The 19,253-nt window shown below is 37.9% G+C and overlaps 1 protein-coding gene and 1 pseudogene across 6 annotated transcripts in view; one reads left to right on the top strand and one right to left on the bottom strand.

Annotated features, from left to right (window-relative positions):
* Positions 1-19,253, top strand: part of NPTN (neuroplastin) — a 70,021-nt gene that overhangs the window by 11,360 nt on the left and 39,408 nt on the right. The gene's annotated exons all lie outside the window — the stretch shown is intronic.
* On the bottom strand, positions 4,273-7,528 carry LOC100686074 (annotated as a pseudogene).

Below are 19,253 nucleotides of genomic sequence, written 5' to 3'. Positions count from 1 at the left end.
GATGTGACTGACCACACACCATTTTCCTAGTGGGCTCTGTTCTAATTTTCACCTCCTGAATTATAACCACCTGATTTAGAGAGTGAAAAAGCAGATGTTAGCTCTGCAGTTGAGGGATGTGATTTTTTTACAGTTGTTTTTTTTTTTTACAGTTTTAATACTAAAAAAAAAAATCATGGTTTCATGAGCTTTAGTTACAAGGCCTTTGACCAGAGGTGTGTTGCTATATATTAGTAATTCAGTATAAGAGATTTTACCTTATGTCCTTTTGGTTTGAGCCAGGGTGAGGCAGCTAGAAAAATAATAAGAATTACTAGGTTCCAGGGTGGGGACACCTGAGTGACATAGTTAAGCATCTGACTCTTGGTTTTGTTTTCTTTATTTTTAAAGATTTTCAATTTATTTATTCATGAGAGACACAGAGAGGTAGAGACACAGGCAGAGGGAGAAGCAGGCTCCTCCCAGAGAGCCCGATGTGGGACTTGATCCCAGGACCAGGATCATGCCGCTGAGCCACCCAGGTGTCCCTGACTCTTGAGTTTTTGGCTCAGGTTATGATCTTGGGGTCCTGAGATTGAGCCCCATCTGACTCTGCTCTTGGCATGGAGTCTGCTTGAGATTCTATTCATAATCATACCTATACTTACACATATTTATTTGAAGTATATTTAAGGCAGTTTTAAGAAGTGTTCAAAATCATGGTTTTTATGAAACTAGAAAATTAGTATAGTTTAAATTTGATGTCTAACACTCAGTTGGAGACCATATTACAGGATAAATAAACTAATAGACTCTGTCCCCACTATAAATATAAAATGTAAATAAAAACTGGGTTAAAAATGTTATTTTGTAGGACAGTGTAGTTGAGTAGAAAAAGCCCTGGATTTGGCAGTAGCCTTGAATTCCTATTTCCATTTTAGTTGCTGTGGTTTCCATTTTTAAAATTAGTATAATAATCCATAGGGTTTTCATTAAATTAGATGATAATTTGTGGGAAAGTGCTTTATAACCTGCTATTTTGTAAAGTGGCGTGTACGTATAGCTTTGAGTTACAGGGCCCTGTACTTTATAAAAGTATTTACCCTTATAGGTTAACTGCAACTCTGGTGGTTCATAGGAAATTGAAGAGGAAAATAAAGTGCTAATGAGAAGGGCAAGATTATTTCAAGGTTGGTTTTTCTGACAAATGATTATATCTTAGAATGTGCATTTTATTTTGTTACTATTTTTAGAGGTGGGGGAGGGGCAGAGGGTGAGAGAGAATCTTAAGCAGTCTCCACACCCAGCATGGAGCCCAACTGTGGGCTTGATCTCACAAGCCTGAGATCATGACCTGAATCACAATCAAGAGTTGGATGCTTAATTGACTGAGCCATCCAGGTGCCCCTATTAATTTTTTTAAGACTGTTTCACTGAATCATCCCCCTTTTCCTGGGAAGGCTGATACTGAATTTCTGTAATCTTTGAAGTGTGCTTCCCAGTACTGCTGTCATCTCCAGTTAAATCTGGGTATAGGAACATCCTATTATCCCTTGTCCCCATCCCCTTCTTGCTCTAGATAGATGACAGAAGGTAAAGTCAAGCATATTTTGTGTCCTGTTTCTTATCTTTTTTTTTTTTTTAAGATTTTATTTATTCATGAGAGACAGAGAGAGAGAGAGAAAGGCAGAGAGAGAGAGAAGCAGAGACACAGGCAGAGAGAGAAGCAGGCTCCATGCAGGGAGCCCGACGTGGGCCTCGATTCCCAGACTCCAGGATCACACCCTGGGCCAAAGGCAGGCGCCAAACCACTGAGCCACCCAGGGATCCCATTATGTCATGTTTCTTAATACATTTTTGTGACTCTCCTTTAAAACCCTGAATGAAATTCATAGATGTTTTACCCTACCTACAATTTAAAAGAAAAATGCAGTGACATAAATGTAATATAAAGGGGAAAATAATAATAAAATACTTGGTTCAGTCCAAATGTTCAGGCATGGCCGCACAGGAAGGCAATGAGGTAGCCTACCATTTATATTCATATGTACAAGAACCAAGAATGTGACAGCTACAAATGCAGACTGACGTCCTGCTGTAAAGGTGACTCAAATACCACAGTGGCACGGCTACTGATAATATCATTTTCTGAGAAGGTGAACAACTTTTGGTGAAGTGCCAAATGAAACAAAGTCCAGTCTATTCTTACTTTACATGGTAATTGCATTCCTGGAAAATTGAGTGATGATTAAAACCATTTAAGAATGCTATGTGTGTTATATTTAAAACAGGAAAAAAAAATAAAACAGGTTCTAGGCTCAGAACAACTTTTTGATCTTGAATGCCATTTGAAAGTTGTGTAGGAAGAGGGACATGTAAGACATTTCCTACTTTGTGGGATGTTGAGGATCTCTGGTCTTGGCTCACTAGAGGCTAGTAGTGCTGTCTCAATCATGTGTCAACCAAAGATACACCCACAAATTTCTAGACTGCTCCATAGAAGGCAGAGCAGTCTCCACTGAAAATATTTCCACGATTCTCTCTACTTATAGATATTCTCAGATATGGGATTATAGAACCTAGTCCCCAGGACAACCATTGGTCAAAGCCACACCTCTTCTAGGAATGGAAAGGCAAGCAGAGCAGCTGTTCACTTGTTTTTATTCTTTTTGTTAACATGTTTTAAAGCAGAGGCTGCAAACTCATTTATCACAGGAGCTAGGCAAGTACGGTTTGCTAAACTAGAAAATACAATACATGCTTTGGCTGAAAACACTGCAAGTTGGACTTCTAAAATTACTGTACTGCTCAAATCAAACTGTCAGTGGGCCTTATTTGCATGCTCTTTACCAAAGGATTATATTATGAATTTTGAAACATGAGATGTTGGATTAGAGTCCTGATTTTTGGCAATTCTTTTAATCCCTTTTTCCTTACCTGTGAATTAGGTGAATACACACCTTGCAGAGTCGTGTTAGAATGAGAGTGCATACCTCAATTACCTAGCATGATACCTAACATGATATGGGTTTGATAACATTTTTTGTCACTAATATCCTTTCAGTTCTCTTGGTTTATTTTTTAATCTGAAAGCTAGCTGTGTGTTTTACAGTGATTATGAAATTTGAAATCTCTAATATGGGAGATATTCGCCCCTTTTTAATAGAAACAAGGAAGTAATTAAAATGAAATTTTTTGGTTAACACGCAAACCATCAAACATCTAAGGTCTTTGGAGCCTGGTGCTGGTAACACGAAACATGCTAATTCCAAACTATTTCAGTAGATCAACCTTCTTAGTCTTTCAGGTTGGCTTTCAACTTTAGCATAGCAGTGATGTTTCTAGCAATGCTATATTACCTATCTATTTATTTCTAAAGGTTTATTTATTTGAGAGAGCATGAGGCAAGGAGAAGCAGAGGGAGAGGAAGAGAGAAACCTCACTAAGAGAAGACCCTGACATGGGTCCTGATTCCACAACCCTAAGATCATGAGTTGTGTGGAAACCAAGAGTCAGGTGCTTAACTGACAGTGCCTGCCACCTAGGTCCCCTGCAGTGATATTTATTTTTGAACGAATGGTGGAGCAGATAATATCACTAGTACTACAGTACTTTATTGCACCTTCAAAATTAGATTATGCCATAGTAGTGACATTTTCATAGTTGTTGCCTGAATTAGAAATTGAGCAACATGATTTTCACCAGGAAACTTAGCTATATGATTTTCTTCCAATTGTTCAGCGAATGTTTTAAAAGTTCCACCTTTTCTTGGTTCTTGTAAAATGCTTTGAAGGAACGTATGTCTTGCTGTACATCTTGTTTTCATACTTTAGCAGCATTTTTTTCTTCTTTAGGCAGTAAGACGGGGACCTAAATAATTAAGGCAATGTAAGAAACATGTGCTTTTATTCCTTTATTCCCACTCTCAGAATTCTGTTGTTCGTCTTTGTTTTCTTCCACAATATGATTTTGAGTCCTTTTTTAAGAGCTTTGTACTTTAGTGTTGTGTGTGTGTAACATGTAAGTTGTATATTTTTAAGTCCTTTTTTCTATTTTTTCTTTTTTTTAAACTAAAACAGTTGACGATTTTATTTTCACATTTCACAATACAAATGAAAATTGCCCTTTTTTTTTTTGTCCCACTACTCCCCTGCAAAAACTATTCTCTCTTTGATAGGAAGTGGAAGCAAGTCTTCCTTGTCATGCTGTTAGAACACCCAGAGTCACAGCACATGATCTCCTGGTGAAGTAGAACAAGTAATATAAAATGAATATAAAGAGGTTCCTGTCTCCTTATCTGCCTGGTTGAGTCATTCCTGGCCTAGTGGGCATCATCATGGCACGGGCAGGAGGTCTCATCATTGGGGGCCCAGGCATCATTGACATGTGCCCTCCTATAGGTGGCCTCATTCCAGGAGCAGGTCCCACTGGCATCATCCAAGGAAGAGGAGGGCCCATCATTGGCATCATGGGAGGGCCCTTCATATGGGGGGCTGGCATCATACCAGGGCGAGGAAGACCCAGGAGACTGGGCGGAAGTGGGATCATTGCCCCTGGAGGAGGAGGAACAGAGAATGGAGTAGGAGGTATCTTTCCTTGTTGAAGTGCAGCAGTTGTTTTGTCGATCAGGCTCTGAGCCTGCTCTTCCATCCATTTCTAGTAGTCTTTCACATTCTCTTTGTGTTTCCTACCACTGCAGTGTGTCTTTCTCACAGATGGAGAGTCATGGGTGAGGTATGTGTCGTAGTAGTCACAATAAAACTTATGTTTTAAGGTATGTTACTTATAGCTTTAAGGTATAGGTATGTTGCTCAGCAGGCCGTTGGCCACTCCATCCCATGCCGCCCGGAAATGACCTATTTTTTCTATCTTGATTTTAGTTCTTACCCATACCTACTTGGTCTTAACCCTTCTGGTATCTTCCATTGTTTCTAGATAAACATATGGTACTAATAAATTCATTTAAAAAAATATTTTATTTATTCATGAGAGACAGAGAGAGAGGTGCAGAGACACAGGCAGAGGGAGAAGTGGGGCCCATGCAGGGAGCCTGATATGGGACTTGACCCCAACGCCCTGGGCCAAAGGCAGGCGCTGAACCACCCAGGTGTCCCATAATTCTTTGTCCTGTTTTTTTTTTTTTTTTTTTTTAATCTTTTGAGGCAGAGGGGTGGCAAATTTATTCTACTTGTCATATGTGAAGTTTAGTTGACTCATGTTTTTGTGCTGGAGTGTTAGCATATTGTGACTTCTGGGTATTTTTGCTTTTCCTAATAGCTGTTTAATGATTTTCATTGTATGATGGGGATTTTTCTAACGTGCTCTTAAAATCTTTTAATCCCCACAAGGTCATAATGTCCATATTTTTTAGAAACAGCTCAGCTAGTCTTCGAGACCTAGTTACAAAGGAAATTAATTTCTTGTAGAACTGAGGACATCAAGGCAGAAAGCATTCCAGGCAGGTGGCTAGTAATGAATATTGATTATAAACTATAAGGTACTTGCTGTGGGCTGGTAAATTTTAGTGCTTCCCTGCAAAGCTACCACTTACTGTGGAGTGCACATGAAACATTCTGAACTGTCTGCCTATGGAGCATATAATTTGCTACCCAGTGGCAGGTAGACATTAAAATTCAATTATGGGGTGAGGGTGGTGCTAGGGGTAATCGGACTTTACAGCTGTTGGATGAAAGGGCACATTTTGATGTACATTAAAAAAACCCACCAGAGTATACAGAGTAATAGTTCTTACTTTAGGAACAACATTAAACTATACTGAAAATTGCTGAGAAATTAAAAATTGCTGAGAAATTACCATTTGAAGTATGAGATGGCTGGAACTTGTATTTCAGTAACAGGTATGTATATTTTAGCAGCTTTAAAGTCAGAATGGGAAAAATTTGAGTGGAATGTGTTCTTAGTAGTGCCTTAGAGTGTCACCTTACCATTCTGCAACACTGTCCTTTGTCACCTTAACAGCTCAAGAATTGTACCAGGTCTTAAATTCTCAAAACACACCATTAGAAAAACTGATGGGCCCAGTAGTACCAGGGGAGCTTAAGGTAACCGGATACATAAGCTTGTTAGCCATATCTACCTAAAATAAAATGAATTTTTCATCAGGTTGAATTTTCAAAGGATAGATACAACTATAGGAGGGAATATTACCAGATAGAGGATAAACCTTCTTCCTGGGGTGGTGGCTAACCATTTTGAAATGCAATTATTTAAGTTTTTGAAAAAAGGAGAGAGTTACTGGATTAAAAAAATTATGAAAGGACTTGCTTACATGGTAATTTCAAATAATACCCAGGTGTATAAGGTAAAATATTAAAGTTCCTCCTTTTATGCCTTGATTCCCACTCCCCAGGAACAAGCACTATTAGTAGTCTATTGTGTATCTTTTCAAAACTTGTTTTATGTATACTTATAATTTATAGACTGTGTAAAGCTCTAGTAGTATTAATTATGATATAATTTATCTTGGTATTTATAGCCTTTTTTGAATATGGTAATTGAAGTGACAGGTATTTTCACTTATGTAGGTGTACGGAGCCTCTAGAATACATCTATTGTTACTCATTGTTACTGAAAGGAGTTACGTTGATGATGACTGAATTCTTTATATTGAAATTGGTCCACTGAGAGGGCCTTTTTCATCTGAACAGGGAAAAAGCTCTATTAAATGTAAAAACAATATATTACTGTATTTTCACCCTGAGACAATTTTTTTTGGCAGAAATCTTGAATGTTCACACATTTAATATCCTGAGACAACTCTAATTTTTAGTGAAAGCATTTTGGATTCAATTTTGCTGTCTCTTTTCAAGAGAAGCAGCAGTATTTTGTTGGTATTTGGGAGACTAGGTAAGTAAATAACCTGATTGTCCACCTCATTGTGGAGTTGGAGGTACTACATAATCATGGAGTTAGAAGGTAATGAAGTTCTGAAACAAAGATGATCAGAGTACAAATAAGTAATTATGAAAGGAGAAAAGAACGGTTTTGGATTGTTGACTGAATTTTGGGATTTCTTGAGGAATCACAGGGGAACAGGTTTTAGTGGATAGAACATTAGTGAACAGGATTTGGAATACTTGGATTCTAGGAAGGGTGCTGCAACTGAATTAGAGCTTCTTAGGACCATGGTATATGTTAAGTGTCAGACTGGGGCAAGAATTAGATTTAAGTTTTCAACTTTTAGCAGCTAAAGTTCTTTTTTTTTCTTTTTTCTTTTTATTCAAAAATTAAGTAGAATCTTAGTTTCTTAATTAGATAAAAGTAGAGAGCTGTTTAGAGAAAAGGGACATTCCTAATTGTTCTAAAAACTCCTTAGGATTGGAGGAGCGGAATTTTAAAATTGATGAAATGGGTGACTTCTTTGTAGGCCTACTAATGAAGCAAAAATATTTTTTTTTTTTTTTTGCACAAGATATCTTACCTTTGGTTCACGATCTACTTGCTCAGTCTTGATATCTGCCTGGGAGAGGTCCTGTGGATACTTTGCAAAGTCAGTGATTGAAATATTTATACTAATGAATTTGTCCATAGTTGACGTAAGAATAAGAGGTGATCCCTGTAAGCAGAATCTACAAAATAGCACAAAGATAATCATTTTACGACTTGGTAAAATATTTTTTGTTGCAAGATTTGTTAGACTCTTTAAGAGAAAGACGTGCTTGTCATTTGCCTCAAGTTTCGAAATCCAAGAATATGCACAAGATAGGCATACAGAGGTATGCTGTTAGGTCCCTGCCTGGAAAAGGATTGAAGTGCTGTTAGTTTTCGTCCTTAAGTGGGGGGAAATATTCAGTGTTTGGTGTTAGCAACCACTTTGGAGATCTGCCAGTAAGTAGAAATCTACTACTAAGTTTCAGTTTACTAGTTAGGAACACTTAAAACAATAGGTCACACAGTAATGCTAAGTACTTTTGAATTTCCATATAGGTAGTTTAGATGATTGGGGATGGATGTAAATTCATAAAGGCCTGACCTGGGAGCATTGATGAGGAAGAAGTAGAACCCACTGTGTGATAGTCATTTTACGATAAAATACTTCTGGGTTGCATACTGTATATAGGATGATATTTAGTTCTTGTCCATAGTAAACAAAATATTGCTGTCAGGCAAAATAGCGTAGTGTTTTGAACTCTGGAATAATAATTGCCAGGTTGTGCATCTTACTTCTGTGTATCTGTAGAATGGCAACAACAACTGTAAGCAGTAGACTGTATTTTAATGAAGTGAGTTAGACTATGTATTTTGCACTCTGCTTGACATATATAAATGATCAGTAAGGATTAGGTGCTGTTTTTTTTTTTTTTTTAAGATTTTATTCATTTATGAGAGAGAGAGAGAGAGAGAGGCAGAGACACAGGCAGAGGGAGAAGCAAGCTCCATGCAGGGAGCCCGATGCAGGACTCGATCCTAGGACTCCAGGATCACGCCCTGGGCGGAAGGTGGCGCTAAACCGCTGAGCCACCCGGGCTACCCAGATTAGGTGCTATTACTATTATTATTTTTAAAGATTTTATTTATTTATTCATGAGAGACACACACACACACAGAGAGAGAGAGAGAGAGAGAGGCAGAGACACAGGCAGAGGGAGAAGCAGACTCCATGCAGGGAGCCCGACGTGGGACTTGATCCCGGGACTCCAAGATCACGGGCTGGGCCGAAGGCAAACACTAAATCGCTGAGCCCCAGGGATCCCCCAGATTAGGTGCTATTATAATGAATTTGTTTTCAGAGAAATGCAGTTAAATGTTAATGTTCTTTCCCTCATAAAGGATTTTCTTAAAGGTTATCTTTTCAAAGAAGAAATTTCTAGGCTGTTTGTTTTTGATTCTGGGAAGTTTACAGGGAAATCTGAATTTCCTTCTCTTTTGGGATAGATGATGGGTGGCATCATTACCTAATTTGGAAAAGAATGGGAAAGTTGCATTCCAACTGTAAAGTAAAATCTCAAATCAAAATCTGTTTTTATTTTTTAAAACCAAAAATCTATTTAAATTCAATTTTTATTCCCTTGCTTGTTAGTATTAATGGATGCATGGCAAGAAAACAAACTGGCATTAGGGATTTGATTTTTTTAAGTAAAAGTAACTTTTAGAGGGATCCCTGGGTGGCTCAGCGGTTTAGTGCCTGCCTTTGGCCAGGGGTGTGATCCTGGAGACCCCGGGGTCGAGTCCCACGTCGGGTTCCCTGCATGGAGCCTGCTTCTCCCTCTGCCTGTGTCTCTGCCTCTCTCTCTATGTCTATCATGAATAAATAAATAAAATCTTTAAAAAAAAAAAAAGTAACTTTTAGGGCATCTTTGGTAAATTCAAATATACCATAGTCTAGTTTTCTACAATTTAGGATTCTGTTGATACTCAGAAAGATGACTGATATTGTGAAAAATTCCACTAATCTAAGAGATAGTTTCATTCATTATACTGCTCATTAACATGCTAATTGCTAGTACATTTTAAATTGTTAATTGGTTGAAATTTAATGAAAGGGTTTTATCTTTAATCCTCAGTTAATGAGAATTGTGTTTCACAACATTCTTTTAACAAATATTATTGACTTATTATATATACAACAAGGCATTGTGGGGATACAAAATTAGAGACCTATTCTTGTTTCCAAATAATTCACAATTATTAAAATATACTCTCACACAAGCACAGTACTGCCTTATGCATCTTCATGGATTCATAGAACTGCATGCATTTCAGTTTATTGACCACTTAAATTTATAGAATAGTAGCTATTATATTAGAAAAGACATTAGAAATCATCTATTCCAATCTTATGATTATACAACTGAGGTTTCAGATTAAACATATATATTATTAAATGGAACAATTTCTGTACATTATTTATACTTTCCTTAAAGTTACAATTTAAATTGGTATGTCTAGCATTTTATTACCATTAAGTTTGGCATTCATTTCTGAAACACTATCAGAAATACATTTTAGAGAGTTAATACTAGCCTAATCTTGGCCTATTTTGTACCAGGGTTTGTAATTTTACTAGATATGATAATACTCTTGGACTACTAAATAGGGAACTACCTTTGCAATATTGGGTTTCAGTGATCTTTGTATACTCTCATTTAAAACCAAGGCCGTAGAGCTTGAATATCTGTGCATACTTTATAGTAAGGCAAGAGATTCTTGTTAATGGGGGAATTGTCTTAGCTAAGGATGATATAGAGACTAAATAATATTGAATGTAGGAGAATAGGGTTAAAAGGACTTACCAGTTGTGATGGGGGGAGACCCTAGAAATTTGGAGGTGCTTTGTAGGACTAGATATATTTAAATCTGAGGTATAGGTGTTTTAATAGAGGGGTTCTTGGAAAATTATTGCTCAGAGTTCTTGGGAAAAGTTTTTAAATCACAAATAATACTGTATTTAGAGTTGAAGTTTAATTGACCTGGAGTTTTATTCTGAAATAGCTCCATTCTAATTGCTTGATTTTACACTGCACAACCTCCAGGTTTCTCATTAGTAGATAATCATAATTCTCAATTGGTGCCTGTTGCCCCGTCACAATTATTCATAGCATCCCTTTTCACTCTTAAAAGTGTCCTGGTTTACTTGGTGATTTTTTTTTTCTTTTTTGTAAGTAGGCTCCATTCCCAGCATGGAGCCCAATACAGGACTTGAACTCACGACCCTGAGATCAAGACCTGAGCTAAGATCAAGAGTCAGACACTCCAAAAAAAAAAAAAAAAAAAAAAAGTCAGACACTCTACTGACTGACTACCCAGTGCCCCAAAAGTGTTCTGGTTTAGATAATAAATTTTGTGGTTGCCTTATCCATAAGTGTAATATCTGCCCTTGGGTACTTAATATGATGAAGGTATATGAAATGTCTTCCTGTGTCAGGTAATATGTTTTTCCCTAAGCTAAGAGATTTCTGTTTAGTGGAGTTAGGAGGGCATTGGTAAAGATAGTCTCATGGGAAGTCTGGGTGATCTCAAGGTTTTAGATGATTTATAGGCTAGAAAAGAGCCCTGTGTTTTCTGTGCTTGCATCAGAAACACAAGATGAGTGCATATCACTTAGCTTCTCTGGGCTAAACTAAATTCTCATTGTTCAGAGGTAGTTTTGCATTTATGTGTCATTAAAAAAAATTTATCAGCAATCAGGCATGTGGGTGGCTCAGTTGGTTGAGTGTCGGACTCTTGGTTTCAACTCAGGTCATGATCTCATGGGTTGTGGAGTTGAGCCCCGAGTCAGGCTCTGTGCTCAGCGAGGAGTCTGGTTGAGGATTCTTTCCCTCTGCCCCTCCCCCTACTCACATGTTCACATGTGTGTGTTCACATGCATGCGTTCTCTCTCTCAAATCTTTATAAAAAAATTTATCTGCAATCAGGTACTAAATGGCAAGGGCAAACACATCTTAGTACATGATTATAAGTATTTTTCAGTTAGTATATTTAATTATTTTTAATGGGCTTTATTTTTTAAAGCGGTTTAGGTTCATAGCAAAATTAAAAAGTACAGAGAAGTAACTGTATATCCTCTGCCCCCGCCCACACATAGAGCCTTTTCCACTAACACCATTCCATCAGAGTGGTATATTGCTTACAATCCGTGAACCCACATTGATACCACATTATCACCCAAAGTCCATAGTTTAATTAGAGTTGATTCTAAGTGTTGTACATTCTAGGGGTTTGGGCACATGAAATGACCTATATCCATCCATCTTTGTAGTATATAGAATAGTTTTGCAGCCCTAAAAATTCAGTGTTCCATTTGTTCATCCTTTCTTTCCCTCCGCCTTAGCCCCTGGCAGTTTGATCTTTTTATTGTCTCCACAGTTTAGCCTTTCCTACCATGTCATATAGTTGGAGTCATAAAGTATGTAACCTTTTCAGATTGGCTTCTTTACTTAATAATGCATTTAAGGTTCCTCTGTGTCTTTTCATAGTTTGATAGCTCATTTCTTTTTTTTTTTTTTTTAAATAATTTTTTTTAATTTATTTATGATAGGCACACAGTGAGAGAGAGAGAGGCAGAGACACACACAGGCAGAGGGAGAAGCAGGCTCCATGCACCGGGAGCCCGATGTGGGATTCGATCCCGGGTCTCCAGGATCGTGCCCTGGGCCAAAGACAGGCGCCAAACCGCTGCGCCACCCAGGGATCCCAGCTCATTTCTTTTTAACACAGGAATATATATTTAATTTTAATAAAGTGTTCATGATACTCTTTCTGAACAGTCTTAGTAAATTCCACAAGTAGGATTTTAATTCTTTTTTAAAGATTTATTTATTTATTCATGACAGACACAGAGAGAAAGGCAGAGAGACACAGGCAGAGGGAGAAGCAGGCTCCTCGCAGGGAGCCTGATGTGGGATTTGATCCTGGATCTTGGGATCACGACCTGAGCCAAACAAAGGCAGGCGCCCAACTGCTGAGCCACCCAGGTGTCCCAGATCTTTAATTCTTTTGACAGCAGATTGAATGTATGTTAAATTCCCATTAACGGGGTTAAAATTGCTTGTTGCTTTAAGAATTTGTACTGTGGCTCCCCTCTTCTCTGTTTAAACATAAAACTTTTCTTCATATTGTATTGCCCCTTTTGGAGATGCAGCTGAAATTCCAGGAATGAACTATAGCTATGTAAATTGTTGAGAAATTGAGAGAAATATAGATCTTCACGAAGTATGTAATACCAAATATTCCTTAGACCCTATTGCTTAATCTTACCATAGAAATAATTTTGCCATTGTCATGACAAAGTAGTGGGAAAGCTTGCAATTTCAGTACAGTGTCAATATGATTAATAGGTGAAGGAATAAAATTTGTCTCATTTCATAACTCATTTTTAAAAATTCAGAATAAGACTGTTTTAATGAATATCTTTAGTTTTTTAAATTGCGAGACCATCAGAGTCTAGATGGAGTAGGGGAATTCCCTATTCTAGGCTATTGTCAAAGCGGAGACTCTTGGTCATTTGCCTGTGTGTTATTGTCTTTATTTTCCAAATTCATGTCTGGTTAATCTTTATAGAAATATTGAAGAGGGGATGCCTTGGTGGCTCAGTGGTTGAGCGTCTGCCTTTGGCTCAGGAGGTGATTCTGGAGTCCTGGGATCAAGTCCCACATCAGGCTCCCCACTGGGAGCCTGCTTCTCCCTCTGCCTGTGTTTCTGCCTCTCTCTCTCTGTCTCTCTCATGAATAAATTTTTTAAAATTTTTTTTAAAATTTATTTATGATAGTCACAGAGAGAGAGAGAGAGAGAGAGAGGCAGAGACATAGGCAGAGGGAGAAGCAGGCTCCATGCACCGGGAGCCCGACGTGGGACTCGATCCCGGGTCTCCAGGATTGCGCCCTGGGCCAAAGGCAGGCGCCAAACCGCTGCGCCACCCAGGGATCCCTCTCTCATGAATAAATTAAAAGAAAGAAATATTGAAGAGGACCAGAAGGCGAGGAAAAGAACATAAGCATTGCAGTATGTCATGGAAAATAGGAGCTACATTCCTGGTGATTCCGCCCCCCCCCCCCCCCCCCCCCCCCCATTCACTTGTTCTGTGGCATATTGGTTTTGTTTCCAGTACTTTACTGCAGAGTGTAGGGTCATAGTTGGTTTAGTGTTGGGCTTTGGGCTGAGATTCCATACATTTTCCTTGTCAAAAGTTGAGAAAATTTGGTTGAGATTAAGTATTAGCTTCTGCCCAAGAAAAAATGTTTCCCAAGATAATCTTTGGAACTGGGATTCCTGGGTGGCTTTGCCATTGAGTATCTGGTTTTGGTTCAGGACATGATCCGGGGTGCTGGGATTGAGTCCTGCAGCAGGCTCCCTACAGGGAGCCTGCTTCTCCCTCTGCCTATGTCTCTGCCTCTCTCTGTGTGTCTCTCTCATGAATAAATAAATCTTAAAAAAAAAAAAATCTTTGGAACCAAATAGGTGCTGTTTTTATCAAAGGTTAAGGATTTTTTTGTAAACATGAATGGCATTAGGCATTGTCCTCAAGGAAAGTTGCTATTACTTTGGGGGCTTCTGGCATGGATCCTGTGCCTTGTATCTGAGTCATTAGCAGGAAGAACATGAGAAGACCCTTCTTTTATATCTTCCAAACCAAAATAATAAATTATTTACCTGGCCTTATTAGAAGTTGTCCAGATAGCGGAAGGGAATTAATTCCTATTTTGGTGTATTTTATCCTAGCAAAAGTGTATTGCATTCAGTGGTGAATCATTTGGAAAGAAGTGTAATTATGTAGAAAGTTCCATTCTCAGTTCCTTTTTCATCCTCCCTGAGTGAGCTCATCTCCTCCCTTGGCTTCAACTTCCATCTAAGCTGATAATTCCCAAGTGCGTATTTCCAGCCTCCACCTCTCTTCTGAATAACAGATCCATATTTTTAACTACATCTGAACATCTCACCAGCATAGCTTATCCTGTATATATCTCCAAAGCCAACTCTCAGTTCGTCTTCCTTTTCCATTTACAGTATCACTCTTCACCCTGTGGTCAACAATTTTTGTTGATTCATTCCCTTAAACATTTCTCGCATCCATCACTTTCTCACCATTTCTACAGCTACCCTTACTTAGTTCAGACTCATGTTTTTTGTTTGGACTATCAAAGGAGTTTTCTAACTCCTTTCTTCTAATCTATCCATTATACTGCCACCAGTCAGGCCAGTCACACTGCTTGTTCTATAGTAAAAAGCCCAGGCTTCTTAGCCTGCAGGAGGCTTGTCATTCTCCCTAAACTGTGAGGTTTTGAGGTTATAAACTGTCTCATTTTCCTGAGTAGCATGAGTACTTAACAGGTGCTTGGATATAAAAGCACTCAGAAAATGTTGATTTTTTTTTTCCCCCAGCTGTATCTAGAATCGTTACGCCACTGTTCAATGCAGTGCTTATAACTGTTTCCTCTTGCTTACAGCAAGACCATCTCCCCTCTCCCCGCAACTGACAAGGCTAGACAGATTTCATGCATAAGTTTTCTGTGCCCTGTCCCGCAGCAAAATTAGCTATTTCTTCTATGTTCCCGTGGTCTTTTGTAATCTGTTGTAGAAGTAGCTATTATCATTTGTATTGTATTTTGGTTATTTTTCTGTGTCATGTCTTAAAGATTTAGCTCTCTTTATTTAGGAACAAAGTTTATTTTAATTATCCCTGTGGGGACTCCTGGGTGGCTCAGCGGTTGAGCATCTGCCTTTGGCTCAGGGCATGATCCCAGAGTCCTGAGATCGAGTCCCACAAATGGGAGCTTCCTGCATGGAACCTACTTCTCCCTCTGCCTATGTCTCTCTCTCTCTCTCTCTCAGTCTTTCATGAATAAATAAAATCTTTTTTAAAAAATTTATCCCTGTGTAGTCTTTAGTAAATAAGCACTCAAAAAAGGTAAATTGAATTAAAAGCATGCTTACAATTTATAGATTGAGAACTGGAACAAAGACAAGATAAAAGCCGTTATTAATGAAGTCCTAGTATTATGTGCTGCTAAAGTGAGCATAAGTCATAGTGAGTGATACAGTTTTTTAGCAACCATTTTTTGCCATATTCGCTCTTTTGGTTATGAATCAGACTCCGCTTCTAGGAGAGTAATTATATGGCTTCAGAAACATCTGTGTGGCTCCTATGCTCATATTTCTCTTCCATTTGAAAAAGCTGAAAAATTCAACAGTTTCACATTAAGACATTAGTTGTCAAAATGTGGTCTGTGGACCAACAACACCAGTATCACCTGAGAACTTGTTTGAAATGCACATTCCCAGGCCCTACTTCAGACCTATTGAATCAAAATCTTGGGATGGGGCCTAGCATCTGTGTTCTAACAGATGATTGTGATGCATAATAAAGTTTAAGAATAGCTGCTCTAGGATACTGCCATCTAAGAAAAGTTTTGCTTTTGACATAAAGTTTCCAGTGTGGTTTCTAATATAAGCTATTTATGCTTTGGAAATAATTCATCAGAAGAGAAGACTAGGACTATATTACCTAACATTCTGGGATGTGATTCAAAGATAGAATATCCCTATGTGCAAACTATTTGACTCTGGTTTCTGGGAATGGCTGTTTAAAAGAAGGCGGGTTTCAGGATGCCTGGGTGGCTCAGCAGTTGAGCGTCTGCCTTCGGCTCAGGGCATGACCCCGGAGTCCCAGGATCGAGTCCCGCATCAGGCCCCCTGCATGGAGCCTGCTTCTCCTCTGCCTGTGTCTCTGCCTCTCTCTTTCTCTCTGTCTCTGTCTCATGAATAAATAATCTTTTTAAAAATTAAAAAAAAAATAAAAGAAGGCAGGTTTCCTACCTCTTTCAGTTAAGCTCTCTTCTAGATTATATCCAGACTATCAGCTTGCACTGCTTGTGTTCATTGTCATTCTCACAGGGGATATATGATGATGAAAGAATGAGATGAATTGTATTACCCTCAGAGGAATGAGCTGAATTGTGTTATATTTAACATTTAAATCCTGATTGGATATTGTCAGGGACAGAAAGTGAATTTGTTACCAAAAGTTATAATGAATCTACAGGTACCCAGGTGGCTCAGTCAGTTGAGCATCTGACTCTTGGTTTCAGCTCAGGTCATGATCTCAGTTGTGAGATCCAGCCCGGTTGGTGTTGGGCTCCACACTCCATGGGAAGTCCACTTGAGATTCTCACTTTCTCCCTCTGCCCCTCCTCCCACTTGTGTGCTCATGCTCTCTCTAAAATAAATAAATCTTTTTTTAAAAAAAGTTATATTGAAAATAAATATCTTTTAAAGAGTTAAAACAAAAGTTATATTGAATCTATAGGCAAGTGAATTTCACAGAAAAGATTGTTTTCATTTTGCCTTTAATAAATCCTAACTGGGAAAAATAAATAAATAAATCCTAACTGGAGGGTCAACTGAGGCATGCTCTGTACTGTTCCCCACCACCACCACTCAAAAATATTGTTTTTGGCCTCAAAGTTCCATTTTGGTGTAGTTCTAGATTGGCTCATAGCTATTTTTGCCAGTCTGTTGGAATAAGAGAATTTTTATGAGCATTTGCTGAAATATATGAGGGCTTCACTGTTTGAAGCCAGACCTTTCATTAAGAACACCTTTGCGATACAGCTGATTTATATTCATTTGTCTATTTGTTTTGCTAGCCATTAAAAATCAAGCATTTTTCCTTTGTATACTAGCAGCTTGAGTACTATTTGTGGAGTTAAGTAGATTTCCTAAAGTTTTTTAAGAAGACTAACTTGATAGCAGTTTGTGGCTATTGTATTTTTCCCCTTGAACCCTTCCTTAGTTTTTAAAAACTAAGGTTATAGTCATTTTGATATCACAGTCAAAATGAGACCTGATCAATTATATTTAGCCTCATTTTCTTTATTCAAGATTAAATTAAAATGCCTCTTTCCTTCTTGGAGTGTGGAGGAAATGTTAGTCCCAAGGAGTGTCTTTAATAATGAAGCTCTTTATTTCATACCTGTAAAAGACTTAAGTAGCCAAGATTTTCTGATAAATATCATATAAGCAAAGGTTTCAATCTGTTAGAACCCTTTCAAGGACATTCAGGGTCATAGACTGGTATTACTGAGCCCCTGGAGCATATTATATATACATGAAGAAATGCAAGATGGGACCAAAATTCTAAATTTTAGTATTAATTGCTGGCAACTCTGTTTAATGTCATTTCCTTTTAAAACATCTTTAAATTCTTTGGGTCAGTGGTTTTCAATGACTTTTATTCTTTTGGAAAGTTGAAAAATTAAGAAAAAGTACAGTAGACAACCTGTCTTACCCATGGGCGAGTTTTAGAACACCCAGGACAGATTTAAAGTCATCCTTTGTTACAGACTGGAATGCTTGCATAAAGTGGCCATCTATATTATTACATTTACAGCCATATAGGTTCCAAAGTAATTTTACATACCATTGTTCATGTGAACTTCACCATGACCTTATGAAGAAGGTAGGGGTTATTATCCTCAGTTTTCAGATGAGGAGATTGAGGTTGAAGAAGTTGAAGAATCCAGTCTAGATGTAAACCATGCCTCATTTCCCTGTAAGGCAGCTCTCAGCTTACTAGATATAGACCCTTATCTGTTCACTCATTCAGTAGCGGTACAGTTGAGACACAGATGTCTGATCTGGGGTCTGGGACACCCCTGTATTACAGGCAAAATTTTGTTTATATTTTCTGAGATGGCCCATAGCTTCTTTTTATCATACTTCTAACCTTTTTTTTTTTTTTTTTAAGTCACTGACTTTTAGACCCATGGATCTAGGTAAATCATGCTTGTTTAGTCTATCAGTGGGAATTGACAACAGGACTGAATGAAAATCCTTGTTGTTGTTTTGAAAATCCTTGTTGAAGGTCAGTCATATCAGATGCGTATCTCTTCTCTGTCCTAAAATAACATTTGCATAGAGCTTTACAGTTTGCAGAACTCTTCCATATAAACTCCATGACTTTCACAACTACCCCATAAAGAAGATGGTGTCATTCCCGTTTGAAGAAATCGTTTAGCGTTAAGAGAATTTAAGGTGTGGAGATACTGACTCAAAAGCTGACACTGTTAGAATGAAATTAAACTTAATCTGACCTGGTCCAAAATCCCAGAACTACCATTTTATCTTACATTTTGTGAATTCACAGTTTGACTTGCCCAGTGTTCAGTATCTTCCTATATATCATTATTGCTAAACAGCTTGATTTGTAATCAGTAGGTCTATACTTTTTTTTTTTTTTTTTTTTTTTTTTTTTTAAGGAGAATCTTATACTGCCTCTTTCTATTCTCATTACTCTTGGGCTTTCCACATTTTCATATCTCAGATTTAATGGTTTATAACTCTAGTAACATTTGCAAAGTCCTTGAGTCCATGCTGCTACTATCATTTCTCCACATTCTAGTTTGCTTTAAAGATAGGAAAAAATGAAGAATTCCTTTCTTTTTCATTGCTTTCTGCAATCTCTTTCCATTCTGGTTCTAATTTTATTTTAAAGGTTAATTTTTTATTGTTTCTTGAAGTTGGATTCTAATTTAGAACTCATTTTGGATGTAACATTTCTGCTTCCCAGCCCTGTTGTGGAGCAGTGCTGAAGGCTACTGCATGTGGCTTGTTCAGCATTATTTCTGTGGAGACATGATAATTAACGTTATTGATTGCTTACTATGTACCAGGCACTGTTTTAAGCTGTGTTATTTCATTTAATCCTCACAATAACACTAGGTGGTTGCTACTATTCTTAGCCTCTTTTTACAGATTAGGAGAAGCTCACAGAGGTTAGGTCACTTGCCTGAGGTCATAGTTAGTGATTGACCTCCAGA

This window comes from Canis lupus, chromosome 30 (genome assembly GCF_011100685.1).
Source record: "Canis lupus familiaris isolate Mischka breed German Shepherd chromosome 30, alternate assembly UU_Cfam_GSD_1.0, whole genome shotgun sequence".
Lineage (NCBI taxonomy): Eukaryota > Metazoa > Chordata > Mammalia > Carnivora > Canidae > Canis > Canis lupus.
Note: the sequence above shows the minus strand (reverse complement) of the source record. Positions and strands in the feature narration are given on the sequence as shown.